Here is a 22,983-nt window from a genome sequence, read left to right as displayed (position 1 = left end):
TTGCAGCTGCGCAATCAATTCATTCCAGTATTTCCTGCTTTCTTCCACTTTCTAAGAAAAATAGCTGTGATAAAACCATTTAGAGTTTCAGTTTCTTCGAGGTCCTTCTAAGATTTTTGAAAAGTCTCATAATCTGCATAGTTAATGGTGTGACATTCATCTCTTTATGCATTGCGACCAACACAGAGCTCTCAGATGGCTTCAGAGARCTTGGTGCCCCTACTGTAAGGAGACAAACATTCCATTATTTTTGTGAGTGTACACTGCCAAGCTCTCTAGATATTTTTTCTGAATATGTAGTTACTATTGAGAGTTAGTTATCTTATTATCATGGCTGAAGAAAAAAATTGTCAAGAAAACATTTTGCAATTAATATTAYCTATATTTAGTTGTTGACATGAATACCTACACTTAACTAAAAGGAGTAAAAAAMCAGAAAGTACAATTACTCAAGTAGATCCTGGCCTGTCAATTCAAAAATATTATTTGTATTAATATACAAAGTCTTCTTAGTTCAAAATACTGTTTGGAGGAGAGAGAGTAAATAATAAACTATTATTTACTTCTTTTTAATTCTTTTACAATACTAGGAAGTCAGTAGTAGTAGTAGTAGTTTCAGTCCTAGTCATAATAGTAGGAGAAAATCAGTAGTGTCGTCTAATCTAGATTAGAAGGAGTCACTTGTATTCTTGTTGTAGTCCATTAACCAAAATTTATAACCAGAACGGTACTGAGCAAAATCTTCACACAGGTTCTGATTTTTTCTGCCTTTTGAAAGTATCTATTATTTTTATAGTGCTAAGATCAGTAAGATCATTTCACAAAAATTCACTGCATTTGTAAAACTCTGTAGTTTTAAAGTCAGAAATGTAGGAGTATGAATTTTTCTAGATAAATGCCAGAGCTAAGTGCTAAACTATTGCATAGCTGTGAAGTTTCACAGGAAGTAATACATACAAAATCAGCTTGGGAGGACTGAGCATAGGTGCTAGCAGTTTTATAAGGTTTTTGAGAAAAAAGCTGGTGACAGATAACAGTGTTGAAGGGCTGAAAGTAACACTTCTGTTGCATTATCTCTTGCTTTGTTATCTACTCACTGTTATTATGTCTAAAGCCTGACAAAATCAACTGTTAATCAAATGTTTAAGACAAATTTATTTCCAGTTATCCTGTACAGACTTAAAGTTCCTTCATCCAAATACATTGCCTCAAAATTTCAGTGCTAGCTCTATAGTTCCTTGAAGAAAGACCATACACCACAAAATCCTGACTTCCTCTATGATTTGTCTTTCACAATACAATCACTGTACAGGTAAATAATAATAGCATGCAATAATAGAAAAGGAGTAAAAAATGACGAGGTTTCTTGATGAGGTAAATTTGACACAGTTATAGGCAACTTCCTCTTGCTATTATAATTTGAAAACTATTGTCATTCATGTGTGATAGAATAATACAACCTAATGCTCAGTTAATATATTCTAGGCAGCACATCTGTACTGTTAAGGTAAACTGATTTCTCTTAATATGGAGGTAGTAACACAAGGAGAAAATAATAGAAAACAATAAAATACCTTGGTGACCTTCTTCTATCAAAAAGCTAATGWAACAATAAATGACTGTAGTAAAATATTACACTTGCTTCCAAACATAAKTACAGAATAACTGTGGAATTCATGATGTTAGCATCTACACATGCACCTGTTTCTTCTGATAAAAAGCTAATTAACTATAGAAGTCCTTTCTTTAATAAGTAGGGTTACATACCTTTCTGTGAAAACATTGTCATCTTTTTAAATTTATTTCTYCTTTTATAAGTACATGAGATATGAGTAATAGTTAAATTACCCACTGTTGAAGCAGGCAGTATTTTCATGAGGACAAAGTATGTCCTATGTTTAATCCCTATTCATTTCCTTCCTGAGACATGCTTTGCTGATAACTTACATAACAAATCTTAGTTTAATCTTCAAACTGGTTAAGGTTTTCTTTTTGACTTTTCTTTTTCTCTCTTCCATAAAGAGGAATGCCTCAGAGACCACACAGAGAACTGTTTTACAGTTGGAGCTAAGGATGGATCCACCTGCCATTCTCCCTTATTCTGCAGTGGAGCCAAAYTGAAAATTAAAAGACAATGTTTGCAGGCCTACTAGTAAGGGTTGTTTCACCTGAAATAAGTTGGTGAATTATCAAGGCACATACTTAATGTGTTCATTGCTTAAAGGTTTGGCTTAATCYTACTCTTGAAAATTATTCTGGATCATTATCTTCTGTCAACTAARAGAAAAACAAAACAAAGCAGAAATATGAAAAGGCAGGATTGAGAGAARGTTTTTGTTTTTTTGGACTGTGGACTTCAGGCAATATAGTCTGAAGGTTATWATAATCACTTTTCTTTCTGTACAGAAAAGAATGGAAACTGCAGGCTCTAGATCAGATCTTCCATTCTTACCCTTGATAAACAGTATTTCATTTTGTGAGGAATCTCATTTGAACTTAAAGTCAGAGGTAAGTTACTATTCAATGTGCTTAAGAAGCACTCAGTGATTTAACTCATATTGCTCCCTAACCACATTCTGGTCCTTATCAGAATCTACTGTTTTTAGTGAGTAAGCGGTTTTGCTTCAGCTTGACTGTTAGATCTTTATATTTGCCTTTTCTTTAAAAACCTAGTTAATAGATAAAGTGGCCAAAAAGAAAAAGCCTTATAATAAAGTGTATAATATTAAATAAAGTGTATAGTAGAACTGGGTTTTGAGGATGAGTAAAGTTGATTTAACTGTATGAAAATTTTATGAAGTTACTTCAAGATGGCTAGCGATAAAAGTATATCTTAATTTTTCTGGTCCTTCTCTTCATCATTTTTCACAATAAAGAAGTGAAAGAAGGTGTTTTGCAATATTTCACAAATGGTAGGCTGCTGTTTGAAGGTGGTGTTTTTGAGATTGTACCTTATATTGATTAGAGTAACAGAATCATGCAGGAATTTCATCTGACTCTAATACTGAAAAGTTCACCTTGCAGTATCACACAGAACTGCAAATCATAAAAATATTGGTTGCAACTTTTGGACAACATCTAGTCCGACCTCCTACCTGAAGCAGGATAGCAGCCAGCAGCAGATCTGATGARGTTATGAGTTTATCTAGATGAAATCTAACAACCTCCAATGACAGAAAGTCCACACCCTCCTGGTAACCTGGTCCAGTGCTAGTGAGAAGTTTTTCCAGATGTCCAATCTCACCCTTCCAGCTTGCAATCTCTGGCCTTTATCTCTCAGTCTGCCACCACTGAGGAAGAGTTTGGCTCTGTTGTCTTTGCAATTGTACTTGAAGTAGTTGTAGCCTGCTCACCTTTGGCTTCAGCTTCACCAAGCCRAACAAGCCCAGCTCCCTTAGCCTCTCCTTGASRGTGATGTGCTCCAGACCCCTGACCAAAGTTTGAAGCCATGCCTTTTGTTGTATCAGCCACTCTGCTTGATTTAGTGCCATCCATACGTTTGCTGAGAGGGTAACTGCTCATCAGTCAGGTCATTAAGGAAGATACCGAACAATATGGGCTTTACTGTTGACCTCTGCTCTGCTCCACTTGTAACTGGCTGCCAGCAGTTAGTTAATTACTGAGCCATTGATTAGCCCTCTGAGCCTAATAGGCCAGCTGCTTCTCAGCCTTCCATCCATTCATTCCCTGCTTTCTTGGTTTTCAAATGAGAATGTAGTGGGAGACGGTGTCAAAAATTTTACTAAATTCGGGAATATTATTACATCTACTTCTCTCCSTCACCCACATAACCAGTCACAGGAGGCAATCAGGCTGGTCAATTATGTTTTGCTCTTAGTTATGCCATGTGGACTGCTCTTGACACATGCCGGTTTTTTGCATGTCTAAGAATGGATCCCGTGAAGGTGTGCTCTGTGACCTTCATGGTCTGACCAATAAGCCCAGAGCTTCCAGGTGCATGCTTCCTGCTTTGTTTGCCCATGGTTGTTTTAATCATGCTTGTAACTATTTTTCTAAGTAGAAGCCTGATGGACAATGGCACTTGTAAAGCAGATCCTTGTGAGATTAATAGAAAACACTGAGAAGATACTGAATCAGACAGCTTATAACTGAGATGAGTAGCAGTAAGCATTTAAGATCCACTTGCAAGAGAACAAACAGGCGCAAAGTTCTCAGTCACTTAATGTAATGACAAGTTACCAAAGACTAATGAGCCTGTCACTGACAGTGCCCTATATTTATTGACTACTCCAGGAGTTACTATCTCTTTTTGTATGCTTACAAGGTTATCACATAGAATTAAAATGGTGAGCGTCTCTTAAAAGTTCAGCCTGACAGGTAGGAAGAAAAACCTGCTGATATTACARGAAAGACCTAAGAAAACCATGTTGCTATTGTTTTTTCAAAGCACAGAAAGGTAAAGGAAAATAAAAATCCCTTTTATTTAAGGGACTTTTTTCATATATCTTATTGATTTCACTTGCTTGTAAAAGTCCATAATCTCCTCACTATTTTGGAGAGTTCTGTATGTTCCTTTATGTTGCTTTAACTTTACCAGAATGAAGAAATAATCTTTACGTTCTAAGTTCTGATCTATGACTGCTGCAAAGCTGTCATTGTAACCACAAGCACATTGGAACCAAATCTTGAAAAAAAAAGAGAAAGATTACAATTTTTGTTTTTGAATCACTCTTCTCTCAAAGTAAATCTGTACCGTATTACAAGGTTTTTGCACTCTTCAAGCTGTGAACCTACTGAAAATCATCCTGGCAGAATCCTAAAGCACAACAGAAGTCTAATAGAAGACAGTTATTAGAAGAAAGCTATAACAGGTTGGAAAGTTAGCAGAATTAGATAAAAAAAAGAATGCTTTCTTACTAGTAAAACAGCAAAATTTTATTAAATCATTAAAATAGAGAAAAATCCCTTCATAGTTCAAAACCATATAACAGATACTTTGCTGCTTAGAAATGATCAAAGGAAAGCATCCTCAAATATTTCTCACATCAAATTCGTGCCTGTCTAGAATTTATGCAGAACTTCTTCATGATCAAAAGAATTTCTAGGATGCAGAGACTGATTTCTCCTGATCATCCATATTAAAGAAAAATCTTGCAAGGATTTTTACCACTTAACTTAAAAGCACTGAAATCATACCAACAGAGGAAAAAAATGTCCATGGTACAAATATAATAATGTTTAGAGACATTCATTGGATAATAAGATTTTGAAAAGAAATCCTKGACCATCTTACAGCAATTTATTCTGAAACTCCACTTCACAAAATAACTGACTCACTGCTTTTTAGTATGAGTCACTCCTCTGTACAGACTAAAAAAAAACACAATAGTTTTAACAGTGTTATAAAATTCAGGTTACTATATAGAAAGCTGTCATGTAATTAAATCTTGACACATACGGACAGAGGAAAAAACGAAGTATACCTATTAAAGACATGCTCAATTCCCCGCCCCAAAAAATAATGTTTAAAAGCTCTAATTAACAAACAATAACAGAAACAAGATTTTTCACATTGTGTCATTCAATCCTAAAGATTTTCTATGAGCTTCTATGTGAAGATAATGTACATCATGGTTAGTCTACTTACTGACAGCTTGTTGTCAGATTTAACAGTAGACCATGGCAGTGGGGGGTGGGAAGCAGGATGCACAGAACAGAATTTCCTATCTAATAATCTATTTCTGTCTCCTTGTAGTGAGCAAAAGGTGGGAAACAACAGAATATTTAAAATTTTCATCTTTCTACCATCTTARTCTCTCCTGCATTTTCATTTGCTGATTAAGAGGTGACTACTTAGGAGCAATCAGCATCACAGAAACCTAGCATTTCACTTTTTCATCACACTAATTGATGTTTATCTACAATATTTTACCAATAAATAGTATAGTTTTGTAATATTTATTAAATTCTAAATAATTTACCAAATAAGTTGCTACTTCCCAAATTTTCAGTATTTTCTTTTAAAAGTTGAAGTGGTTTTGATTCACCTAAATGTCATAGAAACAGCTTAAAGTAATTAATACAATCCTCTAAATAATCAAACCAAAGAAAATATCTCCACAGGACAGTAGGACAAATTACGTAAAAATTACGGTCAAATAACCCATTGGGCAGGTGATAAACTAGAAAAAATGAGCCAAGCAACTTTTTACATGAGACATGATAGTAAAATATCTGTTGGCAATATAGCTGCAGTTTATAAATCGTAGAGCCAGAGCAAGAATTATTTAGGATTCTTACTTTCCTGAATACTTGTATGTTTGAATATAGTGTGAACGGTTCTTCTAGATAAGTGGAGGTGTGGGAGTTATTGAGTTTCTATGAAGAACTATTTCCAATTTCCCCTTTTAATACCATCATTGCTAAAAATCATGAGTATTAACTGAACTGTGAGGTATTTCTCAATCAAGATTAGAATTATATTGTGCTCAAAGTGCTTTCTACAGACTTAATAATCCTTGACTGAAGATGATACAAACACAAGATTAAAGTATGTTATTTTGGATAATAACTTGTGAAAACATATTGTTTGGAACTAGGAGAACACGTTAGTGTTAATTAAGGAAAATAAAGAGAGTGCCAGGATATGGGCTGCACAACTGAAGAGAACACACAAAACTATAGGAGAAGTTGCATAAATTAAATTTATCATGACTATGAGRTTAATTACAGAGGCTATACAAATATTTGAATAAAGCTAAACTGATTTAATCAGAGAAAGATTGTTACYGATTTGAACTGAAAAAGTTTTAAACCAAAAAACATTTCAAAAAACAAATCAGATGGTGAATGGGAGGGTACAGAGGTTCTTGAAATGGCAAGGACCATCCTTTAGTCCCAAGTGTCCATAGCTTTGTGTTTTTACTGTCCTAGTTAAAATGAAATATGATTGCCATCTTACACCCCCTCAAAGGGTTGTAAACACATATACATATATCCCTGAATTAAAATCTTGAAGGTTTGGAGAGAGTGAGCTTATACTGCAGAGGAGTTTAAGACTTGTCTGAGGACCCAAATTAGTCAGCCCATGAGAGTATGTATCTYTGAAGAAGTAATAAAAAAAACTTCCCTGCCCAGGAAGTTATGCCAGAAATGCCATGGGAAGCAACAAAAGCTTAATGGAATATGCGCCCAATGGGACCAGATCAATAGCTGTTTTCTCTATATGTAGTTGTGAACATGCATCTTGGAAGAGCTTAATAAACTAAAAAATATTTCTCTTAAACTTTTCTATTTATTGACCATAAATGGAAATAGAATGTTAGGATTATTTTTCCCAAAGAAATAGAGAATAAAAAAAAAAAAAAAAAAAAAAAAGTGCTGCTACTATGTGGGCACATTAGGCACTCATATTTTGAATATTGTTTTCACATAATGAAAAGTATTAAATGACACTTCATCCTGGAACACAGACAAGTGAGGGGAATATGTCTGTAAAATCCAGACTTGGACAAAGTTAACAGGGAATGATTTTTACTGATTCTTCCAAGACGGGATAGAAGGAAAACAAAAAAAAAAAAAAAAAAAAAAAGGAAAGAAAAGAAAAGAAACAAAACACATAGTTCAGCTGTATAACTCTTTGCTACAGGAGATTATGGAGTCTAACATTTTAAATGGGTTCAAAAATCCATTCAGACCTGCTAAAATTAACACACTTCAAGAAGTCCATGAGCCAAAAATCACTAGAAGCTGGAAAAATGGRAATTGGCGTGGGCCACCATTTTCTCCTTCTCTGCGACTCAAATGACATTCAGGAGCATTGCTGCCCTTTTTGCTTTAAAATTTAGAACTTGACATTCTTCGAAATACCCTTGTTCTTTAGGCATCGAGGCTCACAACCCCTGCATGCATAACTTAGCTAACTTGATTGGACCTATAATATTTGATTCTTGATGACATTTTATCCACGAATGTCACATGCTGTAAGAATATTAACTTGTGTTATATATCACATTTGACAAGGTCAAAGAAAAATTTTCTTATTGAGCCAAATTTAAGTTTCAAATTGTCCTCCATCTTCATGTTACTTTATTTCTGAACACTAATAATGTATTTTGATTTACATTTCTCAGCTAGATTCAAGTGGTCACACAACCAGTCTCTTATCTTGAAAATCCTATCATCTGCTAAATTTTCAGAAACYCAGAAACTTACATTTTGGAATGTTTTAAAGTGAGGGCAGTGCCAGATGACTACAAGCTCCTATAGTCATGTGGTTTTTCTGTGTTCATATTTCATTTCAAAAAAGAAAGATCAGCTTCATGTTCCCATAGCTTTYATTATACCAAAAGAGCCCTTGATAATTGTCAGATTCCTCCCAAACTAAATTGAGGCCAATTGCACTATTGCGTGACAGCTATAGCACATGAACCACTTTTCCAGTCCAGACCTTCCTGATACTGGCTCTGCAAACACCAACTCCTGTTTTTCATATACTGGATCACTTCCCAAATGCTTCTGCCTGTCACACAGTAATGATAATGCTCTCCTCATCATAAAACTTCCTATCTTATTTTCACTAAGTAAGTCTTTTGATAAACTGATACTAGAAAATACTTCACTGAACTTCCAGACTGAATTCTTTGCCACTTTTTTCCTTTTTGAATTAAAAGGTAGCTAAAAACAAGCACTACCTAAGCAAAACAATGAGTAATTGTTCTGTGCTTCATGAGATTAACTTCTATGTAAATTCTCACAGGTTACTTCTGTAAGGTTAGACTGAGCTTGGGAAATAGTAACAGACTATAAAAATTAATAAGAATTCAAAATAAAACCAAATTCAAAGGGACGCAATGTATTTACCAACCACTTATTATAATGAGAAATAATCCTGTGACACATTGACCTGAGAAACATGACCATTGAAAGAAACAAAAATTGTATCTCTGCAAATTGTTGATGAAAAGGACTTTATTATATTCTTTTAAAAGTAAAGGATTACACATGTTAATTGCAGCCAGTCTAAGTCTAAAMATTTCCACTATTTTGAGGAATTCAAAAATGAGGTTCCAGACTTGACTGAACTCCAAATTTTAATCTGCAGGCATGCTTCAAAGCTGTGTCTAATTTTAAACTTGACAGTAAGCAGTTCAAGCTTACCATGAATCTAAGAAGTTTCCTTGGTCTCTGTGAACAAACAATAACACTGAGCATAARGTCAGTGCAACTCAATCAATTCTAAGGCAAGAGTCAGGCTTCAAGCTATAAACCTCCAACCCTATTTCTCATTTTACGTAATTCTGGTCTTCCAAGTTGGATCAGAATTAGAGAATATTTAATAAGAATCAGGCCCATAATAGGATAATTATCCCAGATTTGTTACACTCATTACAGGGTGGTATCTGAAATCCAGACCAAACTACACCTTTATCTGTCACCTATTAAAACTGAGTAAAAGATTGTTCARTGCTCATGTCTAAAGGAAAACTCTTATATAACATCATAACCTCTGTCAGTTACTGAAGAAGTAAATGCACATAAAAGTTAGTGGAATACTCCATAAAATATAGATTAAGTGACTATTTAACATACCTTGATGTATGATGACCTGTTCTGTCATTCATGYCATCTACCTGAACAAATACAGCTGTTTCTGGAAAGGCAAATAATACAGGGATTAATTGTGGACATAGCAATTACTTAATAAAATATAATAAAACTTATGGGAGGTTTCAATATTTTTACTAATAATATGGTCTGTGTTTAACCTTTATAAAACTTCTCACCGTTATGTTGCTGAACTTCTCTTTACTGTCCCAGCACAAGAGCCCCGGTGAACGTGAAACTTAGCAGGAATAATTTCCACTGAACTTTACGTTTTTTTTACTTATGTCTTGTTATCACTTTTAAATTTTTCCTCTCATTTTATCTATACATTTACAAGCTCCCATTTTATCTCAGCTTTCCACGACTCTATTTATTAATCATATTAATATGTTTTCTAGGTTTCGGCTAGATGTTTGCAGGAAACGGTAAAGAATTTCCCACCTCCCAAAGATCCCTCATCTAGGTGAATGGGTCAGAAGGGAATTTCCTAGCCAAGATTTTCCTTCCTTGCTTTGTGTCATTCTGTCATTTGCCAACTGAATATATGCAAATATATAAAATGGGGAACTTCCCAATACGAAAAATACTGTATTTTGCAAGGTGTCTCCCAGGATAATGATTACTGCAATGCATACAACTTTTAAAACAGAATAACATGGAATTCTTGTTTGTAAATCTTCTACATGAAACAGCTTCACAGAAATTATACACAAAGGCAGATTCTGAGATTTGCAAAACAAAAATTGTTTAACTATGCTACGCTACTTAGGAGTGAAAACAAAATCGTAGGGCTTACTAATAGCTTGTTTCACTAATTACAGTTTTCACTGTCCATAGACTCACTTTTTGTAAAATAGGTAATAGTAAAAAAATCACCTGAATGTACCCTGATTTTGCCTTTTTAGTTTTGTTTATATTGCAACTATATTATTTAAAATACGTATCATTATACATAAAAATATATAATGATATTTGTATCAGAAATATAATTCAATGAACTAATTAAATGAATAGCTTTTTCACATTGCTTAGTTTCAGATCCATATAAACATGTATGTTATTATCTAACCTAGAGAGATATATGAGACTTATAGCAAATTTTTACTGTGCATTTATTACCACATATACTGGTTATGGTGTTCAATATAATTATACTTCCTTTTACCCACACAGGCAAAGGTTATTCAGGAGTTATAAAGCTTGAAGCAGAATTAAGGGTAATCAATGAGCAGCTCTCAATTAACTTTAGTGGGTTTTGGATCAGATCTTCGTTCCTTGTCTTCTTGACATAGATATCTGCATTTGCATTGTGCCAAAAGAATACTGACAATTAATTTGGTCTGCTATGAACTATTCTTTGATCAGTGTGGCACTGCCCACTAGTAGCTAGAGAGTGAAAGAGACATTTKTTTTACATCGAATTAGTGAACTCCTGCAAATTAACCCTGCCAAAATTAAGCAAATCAAACTCTAAAACACCCTACTTCTGCAGCCAGATTGTTTGCTTTGTCAAACATGATGCCAACAGAAAAAAAAACTTTAAAATAGAAGAAACTCAAATATTATACGACAGGTGGACTTTTTGTTTGTTTCGATGAGACTGATAATTACATTCCTAAGACTTTTCTGAGAATGCTAATGAAGTCAAAATTGGCAATCACCATTGCCCCTTGCTGCTTTGCGTTAGCTATATTGTCCTTGTACGTGATTCCTTGTATAATATGGATTTTATCACCTTTCTAATATGTCAGCACTGTTTGCTGCTCCATTTGATAATTTGCCTGGAAACAGTTGTCCCCTTAGTCAGCCATTTCCCCATTTGCCATTGTACATTTATGTTTTCACTTTCCTATAGAAAAAGATGTTTGCAGTAGACCCAAGCTGATCAAAGATGTCACATTGCATGGGGCAGCTGCACCTACAAACAGCAGTTTGGTGAGCATTTAAACTGCTAGTAATTGCTTTTAACATGAAACAAATTCGAAGCGGAATAAGCCGGGGGAAACAAGGTCTCTAAGCAGACAAGACATTGTAGTGTTTATTACTGCATATCTCAGGAAAGGAGATCATATTGTACTTTAGTGGCGGTGCAAATCAAGCTAACCTTTGCTTCTATTATTACAGATGAGAAAATATAAACTAACAGCTTCAGCCACATACTACCTGACTTCTTTGTTTCCTTTACTATTTCCTTGATTCTCAAATATGCTTTGATACATATCTGTTTGCACCTCACACTTATGTTTTGTACATTTTTTTACCAAAAAAAAAAAAAAAAAAAAAAGTGCAGCTTCTCTGTAAAAACAAATGTTTTGAAAAGGAAAAAACCATGTCAGCATAGATTCACAACTGACACATTCAATATTTCACTATGGTCTCATGTGTGCCCTGAGCATAACAATAAAATCAAAATTGTTTCACTTTTGCTTTTTGGATATCTCTCATCTCAACAAGGTTCAGACACAAGGTTCCCAGAGCATRATCAGTACACAGCACCCAGCTCTGGAGGCTGCATGTTCACCTATCACCACTGCAGATACACAACCAGGTGCCTAATAAAGGCAACCTGAACACCCAAAACAGTTTGAAAGCTGAAGTCCAGCTACCCTAAATTTGGTATCCAAAGCTTCTGAAGTGTTTTGGCGAGCAAAATACTCCAAATCAATCCCTGCATTGACTTTTTCTCTATGTGAATTCCCTGAAAATGTTAAGARTTCAGAGAATGTTGATTGGTCAACAGGGTAGACTGATGTTTATTATGTTGAGCATACTGCTGTATGTAAAGGAAGAAAATGTAAATAAAACAAATGAAATATACTTGCAGCCCAAGATATCTTGAAATGTTCCATTAATTTACTCTTGGTAAATATTCAGATTCACATTTGCTTATTTTCTTGTGGATGAAAAGAGAAAGATGCTGCTACTTCTCAATTGTATTGTTTAGCCAGGTTTAGGAAACAGAGATATCTTGCTAGAATCTTTTCCTGGCACACATTTCATCAATAAAATAGTTAATTAGTTCCAGCTGCACATTTCTTACTCAGGAAGGCAGGAAAGATAGCATCTTGGAAAGACATTGCACAACTGGTTGTAGGAAGATATTTTGAAAAGTTATATACTGCTGAAATTCAACATACGCTATTATTTGAAATAACAAATAGGAAGTCCCTTTCCCTTGTGCTACTCTTATGGAATTGCTTTCAGAGCAGAACTTGCACTTTAAATAATAAGGTTTGTGTGCATAAATCCTGAATTTCTTTGAAATTTGCCCCTAAGGAACAACTGGCCTTTGCCATGTAGCTCTGCAACAGTAAAAGACTAAAGCCTTCCGCAGGGCCTTTCTGAATAAACAGCTTTTATTTTGCCTATGGGACTGTGGAATGGAATAGGTATTTTACTGAAATGCAAACAGCAGTGGCCCACTTCTCTCTACCTCATTTTGCAAACACTAATTTATTTGAGCCTTTTGGCATTAGGAATCTTGATTTTTCCTGTGTGACTCACTAATATGTTTTTCCACTAAGCCTCTCAGGATAGGAGCACTGGACCTCTTTCCTACAGGAGGATAAACACAGCCTGATTAATCAGAGCACAGATATTGCCAGGGCTCTTTACTCACTCAGAAGTTGCAATGCCTGCAGAGCACCATGACTTAACTCTGAGATCCTTCCTTCTCTGCTCAAGCTTTTCCAGGCCTATATGAACTGAATGCATTACAACTGTACCCCAACTTACCAAGGTTCCTCAGCCCCAGTGAAATAACATAGTAACAGGAGGAGAATTAACATRTTTTTCCATTTTATGTATTTACTATAGCTTTCCTACCTACTCCCATTACTCTGAACACTAGCATTAAGCAGCCTAAACTGCAACATATGTAACTATTTTCATTTTTTTATTTTTAATTTTACTTACAGTAACACTGGACTTTACATTACTGGATTTCTGCCAGGAACAGAAACTTAAATGCTCTGTGTTTTATTATCTGTGGTCTGAGGAGTGCACTATACTGTGTTAATTTTCACGTTGCTAGAAAAATAATACACTGGAAAACTGATCAGTTCAAAATTATTTTTTCCTTATTATTATAATGTACTTTACAGGCTAATACTGAAGCAAGGGGGAATTCATCTATCTGTGCTGCAGCCTTAGAAACAGCTTGTGTCCTTACCAAACAGATGAATGTCCAGGAAAGACTGGGCCACATTTCAGGAGATTAAACAAGGATTCTGAATTAATGTATTAAATCTRTTCAAAGTATTATGTTCTCTCTCCTTATAGACAAAGAAAAATCCCAACAAAAATGCAATCAGTCCTTTCCTTCCCATCTCCCTAAAACAGAATATGTAAAATACATACAACTGTGTTATATTTTATTATGAGTCAAGTCTTTGTCCATTTATTTATATGAGTTTCTGCCTTGTATGAATGGACAACAATACTAAACAATTGCCATAGGCTGTTTTGTTCTTTGGTACATTATGTGTTATACCAATGACCAGCATGTAAAATACTCCAATTGCTTGAGTTATTTTTGGAAAGGAGAACCTCATGTCCAGTGCAGCGTGGCAGGTTCACAATAAAAAATGGCATTTTTGYATTAGAAATTTCTGCAAAACAAAAAGGCTTCATCTGTTTCAAGTAAACTTTCAACAATAACTAATCCAGGCTAAGAGAGTGCCCAACTCACTCTAAACAGGAAAGAGGATCCATTCAAATATTTCACACAACTCCGACCATCTCACAAGAATAAATCAACAGAACCCATCACAGAATCACAGAGTGGCCAAAGCTTGAGTTTGTCACCTTTTCACTTCTACAGCTGGTATGGCTGAAGATTTTTTAGTGCCAGGAATGGATGTTCTCAACACTTGTGCTCATCTTAAACATCTTATTTGACGAGAGAACTTCAACTACTAATATGCTACAGATATAAGGTATACTGGGAAAAAAAATGATGAAATGCAGGCAGTAGCTACTATCTTTACAATAGCTTTACTTAGCTTCAGTTTGGAACCCATAGAATATATGGCAGGTGGACTTTGGATACTTTTTCTTGAAATGAAGATGGTAAYGTTATTTAACCTAGATGGGTTACTTTTCCTTAGGAAAGACAAAATCTAATTACAACTGTTCATTTAGAGTCATACACAATTTAATTCATTGCTTGCAAAGTGTTYTAGAATATCTAAAGAATGTGARACATGACACAAACCACTAATAGTCCTGAGATGCAACAAAGTAGCTCTTTTGTATAAGATGAAGTATTCATTTTATCTAAGTGCCATCATTACCAACCTTTGAATGACYGTCTATTTATCTTACACAAAGCAATCTCCTCCCCTTTATTTCCTTGAAGAGGCTAGTGTGAGTATGGATGAAATTATTAGGGTTAGTAGCCTTTTTTCAGAATTGGATATTTATATTTTATTTACTTTATTTATATTTAAAACTGTCCCTTGTAGCTACATGAACCCAAATATTTGAATCTSAGCATGTTTGATTTGATTTAACTTATGAACATTGTACTCCCTTCAGTAATAACTTTTTTAAGTTGAGAGGAATTACCATATTTTTCATCACTATTGTCACAGCATGGCAGAATGGACAAGTAGGTTGTTCTGGGAGGATCTTTCTGCATAGATTGGCTGACATTAAAGATTATGTTGCAAGAGATTTTGTAAATGACTCCATTAAAAGTAAGTTAGACCCTCTCTCACTAGACTCTCATGAATAATACAGTTCACAGCCCTTGCAGATCTACAAACATTTATGCAAGTGCTGAGAATAACATTATGTTTGCTTACTTGACAATGATATTCACCCTAAGGAGACCAAAAAACAAAGCTCCAGGAGTTACAGTGGTGGTATGAAAGRGGGAAGAGATATTTTTCTTGCTTCTTACTGGCAGAAAACAAATATTTGTTATTTACAGAGTGGTTTTAGTCTATTCATCTCTAGCAGGTTATCCTTCAAACCAGTTGTTTTTGAAAATGCTTATACAATTTATTCAGCCATGAGAGAAATATGCTGTGCTTTCTATTCAACTKCTCTGAATGCACAAAATGTTTACCTCCTTGTAACATTCACAGTGTCCAGAGAAAATGATAAACAAGGAAAAAGATGAAAGCTAGAATGCTGAGTGTCATGGGTACCACAGGGATCTATGCTACATCCAGGTTTATTTAACACGCTCATTAATTCTCTGCAAGGGGAGTAAACTGTTTTAATGAAATCTGTAGATGATTCTAAACTGAGAAGTGAGAAGACTTGTAAATACCAMCGAGAACAAAAAAATAAAAGAATCATCAGAAATTAGAACCACAGGCAGAAGGTAACAAACTCAAGTTCAATTTGTGTCAGAAAAACGTTAGTAACAAAAAAGGGGACAATCTCTTTCTAGGCCATGAGAACTAGTCCCCTCCTATTGAACTGTTACATATATCCCACTTCATAAATATTACCCAGTGTCGTGTTATATCAGCAGTCTGTCCCAGGCTGTGCCAGCTTCTTATTATATTCCTTTCTCCTGAATTCTTAGAGCTCACAGTCAGTAAGACRGATGTGGAAAAAGATTTTCCAATGATGTGGTGGATAGACAGAAAATTAGATACGTTTTTGTAGGCAGATAGGAAGCCAAAGGAGCTCAATGCAACTTTAAACTCTAAATTAATATTCCATGCAGTTCTGTCTTTATAAATCATTGCCAGTGTTTAATCTAGCACATTAATATGAGAACCTGACCAGTTTAGTGCATAGAAAATTGGAAAATGTTCAAAGGAGTGCTACAGGTACGAGAAAAGCTGATTTAAAAGACAGTCAAGACACTCATCTTTTAGTACGAAAGCAAGAAGGTGCCAACAGAGGTAGAAGCAGATATTTTGGGAATGGCCATTGATTTCAGATCACATAACCACAGACTGAAAGAAACATAGTTGAAGAATGATCAGAGCCATAAGAAGTTTGCACACAAAAAACCTAGCCATAATAAAAAATACTACTAAGATAAGAATTATTGTTGGGTTTTGGTTAGACTGCTGAACTAAGAACTTAATTATTCACAAAACTCCRAGGAACACATTCAGTCAATCTACTTGCCCAAATAAGTTCCTTTAGTTTGACACAATGTACTTTTCTACACGGGAATTGCTTTCCCTTCCCTGTGTGTAATCAGAGCTTAGATTTCCTCAAGGAAAACTGAATGCWCAACCTTCTGCTATATTTTTACCCTGAGAAGAAATCTTTTCTACCTCTTCTTTTTCACCCCAAAACTGTTCCAAGTGTTGTATTTTAGGGTTGCAAAATACATCAGTTTTGCAATTCCTTACTGACCAGAAAGGAGTCTATAAACATCAGGTATTTGCCTTTTTTGAACATACAGAATCTCAAGATACACAATGTCTTTAAATTAATACATAATAAAATAATAAAAGTAATCAAATAAAAATAATACATGAGATTTTCTTCATATGTGATCTATAAACATAAATCTTAGTGGATTTCACAGCTTCAGTTACTTTGTAGTATCACAAACTGATGTATAAGGGGATACATTTTTATGTAGGTGTGTGGTTTCCTGCCTTTTAAGTATATATAATTTTTAATGTGTTTTAAAGCCCACAAAAATAAAGGAAAAAACAACTTCTAAGAAAGGTTATATGCCAAGAATCCCAACAGCTAGTAGAAACGTGTATTATGACTTCAAGGCAGATCTGCCGATGAGATCTTCAAGAGAGCGTACTGAAAACACCACAGTTTTCCCGGATCCCAGCCCACAGAAAATAACATTTGCAGACAGACAAGTCCAGATGTGCTGGGGAACCCTGGCAATGGAGAGGGGCTGCCCCACCTGTCCCACGATATGGCTGCTGGGGACAGCAAGGGCCCACCCATCATCATGGCCAGAAACCATCTAGGTTTCAAAAACCGGCCCCCTCAGCAACATCACCAGCGAAAGCCCCTTCCTCCCTGTCTGCAGGGCAGCTGTTGAAGAGTGAGCCTGGCTGCTCTTCCCCTTGCCTGTACTACCTGAAGGGAGGCGCCATTGCACCGTCACAAGATGGCTGCCAGGGTGACAGGAGGCACGGTTGTGCTGCCACAAGATGGCGGCCGGGGGGCCATTTGGGCCAGGCGTTGCCGGCCGGGCTCATTGCACTGCCCCTCTGAGGGCAATGGAGGCCGTTACTGCTTTTTTTGAAAGTCTGGCTCATATAGTAACAGGAAGTGGTATTATATTTCTTTTTTTCTTTTCTAAAAGTTTTGCAAAACTTTCAGCACAAGCATTTCTGTCCATTCTACAGTTATCTGTTTTAAAATGAATCAACCTTTGGTTTATTTAATACTAATCTAAATCTGTGCTGTTGCCAAAAATTGTGTCAGCCTTCAATGGGTTGATCTATAATACACTCTCAGACACAATCTCTTCAGACTAAATATTAACTTACTAAATAATACAAAGCTACAAAGCCGTTGGAAACCAAACAAATGGAAAGCGGTGACGAGAATTTACTGAGACAAGAGTATGTTAAATAAATGAAGAGTGAAGTCTTTGAGAGAAGAATTAGGTGTCGCAATACCAGCTGGAAAGGAAGAAAAAAAAACGAATACAGTGCGGATACATATGGCAGCACAGGCAACGGCTGCTAGGCTCATCGAAAACAGGCCGCAGGGTCTCAGCTGCGTCAGCTGCCACCCTGCTGRCCATTGCCGAGCCGAAATAGCTACACCAGCAAGGAATATTTCTTTTTTTTTTGCCTGCTTGGAGGGGTACTTTTCTGCTTCTGAGGGGGCCAAGTCAGGTTATGTGACCAGGCGAGGGCCGCAGGCTGGGTAAAGCCGGCCGGGTGCGGAGGAGAGAAGGGAACGTGTCATGTTTCTTGCAGCGGCGACTGTTAATTTTAAACAGTTTGTAACTATTACCACTTCTTTTACACATCAGTATACTACTTACTGGGCAGAGCCAGCTCCGCATATTTTAATCCCAGTTTTACAGCTGAAATGAGAGCATCCCGTATAGCTGGGTGCAGGCGCTCGTCTCTGACAGGGCATCGTCTGCTGTCGCTAGGGCTAGGCCTGGGCTCGCGGCGCTTAAGGCGCTCTCAAACAAAAACAGCAGCACAGCTCTTACGTACTTTAACCCCCCAAAAAAACAAAAAAAAAAAAACAAAAAAAAAAGAAGAAAAGCAAAACCAAAAAAAGCAAAACCATATGGCAGTCCAGCAGAGGACAGTCCCAGGCTGATGGGAGCACAAATCCGGGTAGGAGAGGGGCCTGCTCCAGTGCGGGTGGCTGCAAAACCGTCACTGCTGCAAAAGCACCGAGGGCGGACACAGAGCACGGGCAGGRAGTTAGCTACTTATTTAACTACTTTTTTCCACACTTACTTCAAATATTTTGTAATTCATCCTGTTTGATGAATGGTTTGGAGCGTTGCTTTGGTGTTCTCGGTCAGTCTGGGAATACAAAAATATGACAGAATAAGGAGGACCTAATATTTTTCTAACAGTGAACACAATTTTGTTCRAACTGCGGAAGTTACTTTGAATAAATGGTTATCACGTGAAAGTAGTTACTCCTTTCCAAGCAGACAGTTGTTTGTATAAAGCTTTGTTTCCTGCTTATCAGTTTGTAAGTACTGAATTAGAATTTAAAGCACCTCTGTTCCTAGTTGGATTAGTTAAAATTAGGAAACACGGTCAACTGAAATGGAAAATAATTCTTTCAGGCTTTTGTAGAGTGTAGCCATTTTTTAATCTCTCTTTTTTCTTAAAAAAAAAGCACTATTTTTGTATAAGCCAAAAGCTTTTAGATTCTAAAATTAAACWTTTTTCTAGTTTTTCTGAACACATAGATTGTTGTCTATGTTTCTTTATCAATTTCTATTATAATCAAGATATTAATAAGCTTACCATATAAAGATCTGCATGGTTGCATCAAAGCATGCCACAAAAAGGGGTTTCTGCCCAGAACTAAGTGGATGCTTTTATAACAAAAAATGAACAGGACAATTTTTCAAATGCAACTGTTGAAACATGTAGCTGTATCTTTTGGTATGTTATTCCTCTTTCTCCATTCCAGTATTTTCCCTACCTGAGTATCTTGTCCTGCCTGTAGCTGGTGTTTGTAAATAAACCTGCCACGCGTTACTGAATGYCATCTCTTAATAGTCCAGCCAAACGCAGTCAGATCCTGGGTATCTCTCTAGCTGAGGGGCAGGCTGAYCTTTCTGAGATGGCTCCAGCTCACACACCTTTGAAAAGGCGAATCTCAGTTTCTGCCTGGGACAGGACTCCCTGACCCTCGCCTGAGACTCTCCTCGTTGGTATCTCTGGGTTATTTTTACCTAGTTTTCAGTTGTGATACCTCGCAATCTCCATGGATGTGGCATTTCCAAAAGTTTTCTGTGAAAAAGCAGCAAATAACTGCTGGAATGTAGGGTCACGGAGACAACCTTTTAAAATAAAAACTGTGAATATCAGCCAAAAGATGTACAATCCTCTGAGATAAGGATTTTAAACTAGTGAGATCTATATGCAAACTACCTTACCTACACTTGTCAYTTCACTCCTTTCTTTATGCAGACATGCTTTGGTATTTGTGCCCTTGATAGGGGAAGCGATGGACAACTTGCTGCAGGCTCGGTGCTGGATTTTGCAGAATCCCAGGCTGGTAAATCCACACAGATCAAACCACTGCCTGCTCAGATCAGATCTAGACTCAGTATAAGCACATTAACTGAAGAATTACATCTGAACTAATAATCCCCCAGTCTCAACAGGGCTCCAGAGCTGTAACATCTCTGCACCGTGTCTGGATGAAATGCAGATTACACCTGACAGCTCAGTGCTTCTACTTTCTGTTGCCATGCTCTTTCCAGGCTGGGGTTAGGACAGACGGAGTCTGTGCCCCATGCTAGCCCTCAATGATGTTGGCTTTTTGGTTTCTCTGTGCTTAATAAATCTGCCTCTGTGATTTTCGGGTGAGAATTTGTAATGGTCTAACGTTGATTTTAGATTGAAAATTAGAAAGAATAATCAGTTTTAACCTGTCTTGTAGCCAAATTGTAATTTCCCAGTTTCTCCTCAGTTACACTTCATCTTTTTTTCCCCCCATTACCTTGTCTGTATATTTCCTTTAACAATTCTTTTAAACTAAACGAGGAGCAAATAACCCATTAAATTGAATAGATACACAAAGCAGGCATCATGGTCATAAAAATAAAACATTCCCCAATATGTCATCATCCAAATTTACAGTTGTCGTCTTGATGCCTTTCCATTGATTGAATTAATCCATATTTATGATAGTATCAGTAAAAGCCCTCATCTTTTAAGGAGCCAGGGGTCATTTTTCCATGGGCAAATGGAAAATGCCTTTCTCACAGAGGGAAACCAATAGAGATGTCAGTAGTGACAGAAAGACATAAACAAGTCATGTAGCAGAATGCATAGCTGACTTTAAACCAGCTTTGTGTTGGCCTCTGAAGGCTACTGCACTCCTTTTTCATGCTGGTATGTGCAGAACGTGCTCGTTTTGGTCTATGGGACAGGCAGTACTTTGTAGGTTGAAGCTCAGCTGCATTTTGAGAGTCCAAAATGGCTTTTTAACACTGTGAAGAAATGCACTTCCTATGCTTATTGTATTGCTTGTACTGCTGGAAGTGACACTTCACAATGTACATTTTTCTTCTGGCACTTCTATTTCATGCTGCACAATTTTATTTTCTCGTGGACCCCAGAAAGATACCAAGTGTTCTTTTCAGATGCTGGGCTAGTTCAATAACATTGATCAAAGGATTTTCAGTTAAACTTAGTTTTTGGCAGCAAATTAGCTCAGGCGCAAGTTCCCTCTAGAACACAGTTGGCATCTAATTTAATACAAACCAGTCACACTCAGGTTTCAACAGCTGGGAAACATTTTATGATATCTAATTGAGTTTTGTAGAGCTGCAAAGATTTTGATACAGCAGAGTTTTCCTCAATATGTTAGTATCGTATCACTGTGATTCAATGCATTGAAACATTTACTACAGGACCAAGATATGGCAAGACAGCATTTGTCATCTTCTTTCTCAGCCGCTTGGAGCTAACTGTTATTCTCTGTGTTTCTGAGTATTGACTCTGTTGCTACTTGGAGTCTAGGGGCTATCTGACCTTGTGTGTTTGGTCAGGACACTTTCTTATGCCTCCTACATTGCTGTCATATGTCATGAGAAAAGCTCTTCAGGATGTGGTGTATTTTATTTTGCTGCACTACCATAGCTCAATAATAATTCAGAGAATACTGCGTGGGGGGGGGGGGGGAGGGCGGAAAGATTATATATCTATCTATCAGGTGAATGTAGCCTGCAAGTCCTCCATGATTTATGGAAAATTGTGTTTATAATGAGTAATCTTGCCACAATAAAATAGATTAAAATGTGCCCTCAGTTACACCAGAACCTGTCAGATTGTCTCGGTGGTCCTCAGTGCCACCCAAAGTATAATTTAGTATAATTTGGGGCACGATCCTTGGTACAACTCAATATCTTTGTGCTGATCTGAAGTTCACTGTTTACAAATGCTTATTACTTTAAGACATCCTTCAGGTAAAGGAAAATTACCATATAAATTACTTCCAGTCCTTGCTTCCCTCCCCGATCCCTGCCCACTTGGGCTCTTTGCTATGATATTTTGATATTTTCATACAAGAAATCATGTGAAACTTTAAATACATTTTGTTACAATTTTTTATGTTAACTGATTTTATACAACATGGCCTTACGAATAGAAATAGGCAAATAAATTTGATTCCATTCTGACTCATACATCTTTAAAAGAACTGATAAGGACATTCTTGCTGAAAAGTGAAGTCTGCCTTCATTTACATCTGAGCAATGCAGTATTTTGAAAGGGAGATATGGAAGTTTTAAAAGTGAACAATGGTATCTCACAGCTGTAACCGAAGGCAAAACTGTCCTAGATAATCTTAGCAAGAATGTGTAAATCAGCAAAAAAATAATGCTTGAGTCTTATGATTTTGTGCTTTGGAAAAGCAGGTAAACCAAACAAATTTATTAGAGATGCTACTAAACTACAATAAACAAAAAAGGCGGTGATGGTATTTTTATCACAAGTTTTGTAATCGCACTTTAAATGAGGATTTTTGGCAATTGTTCTGTTTGCTTATGGGACAAAAGAACTCTTGTGTGCCAGGATTTTCTGTATTTACTATTGATGTTCCAAATACAGAGACTTTGGTGATTAAAAAGAGGGCGGATACTGTAATTAGTTTAAAGTATGGGCTAGATTAATTTGTATTGATACAAACCTACTGGTATTCTGCCAGCTTAATTGCGTGCACCATTACAGTCACACTGCAACCCCCAAATTTGGGAAATGAGTATGGTAGCAAACAGGTTATTTCCTAAGTAGAAGA

The sequence above is a fragment of the Rhea americana genome, unplaced genomic scaffold (genome assembly GCF_003343005.1).
Source record: "Rhea americana isolate MKP2758 unplaced genomic scaffold, rheAme1 scaffold_22, whole genome shotgun sequence".
NCBI lineage: Eukaryota > Metazoa > Chordata > Aves > Rheiformes > Rheidae > Rhea > Rhea americana.
The sequence above is the reverse complement of the archived record's forward strand: the minus strand, read 5'-3'. Positions refer to the sequence as shown.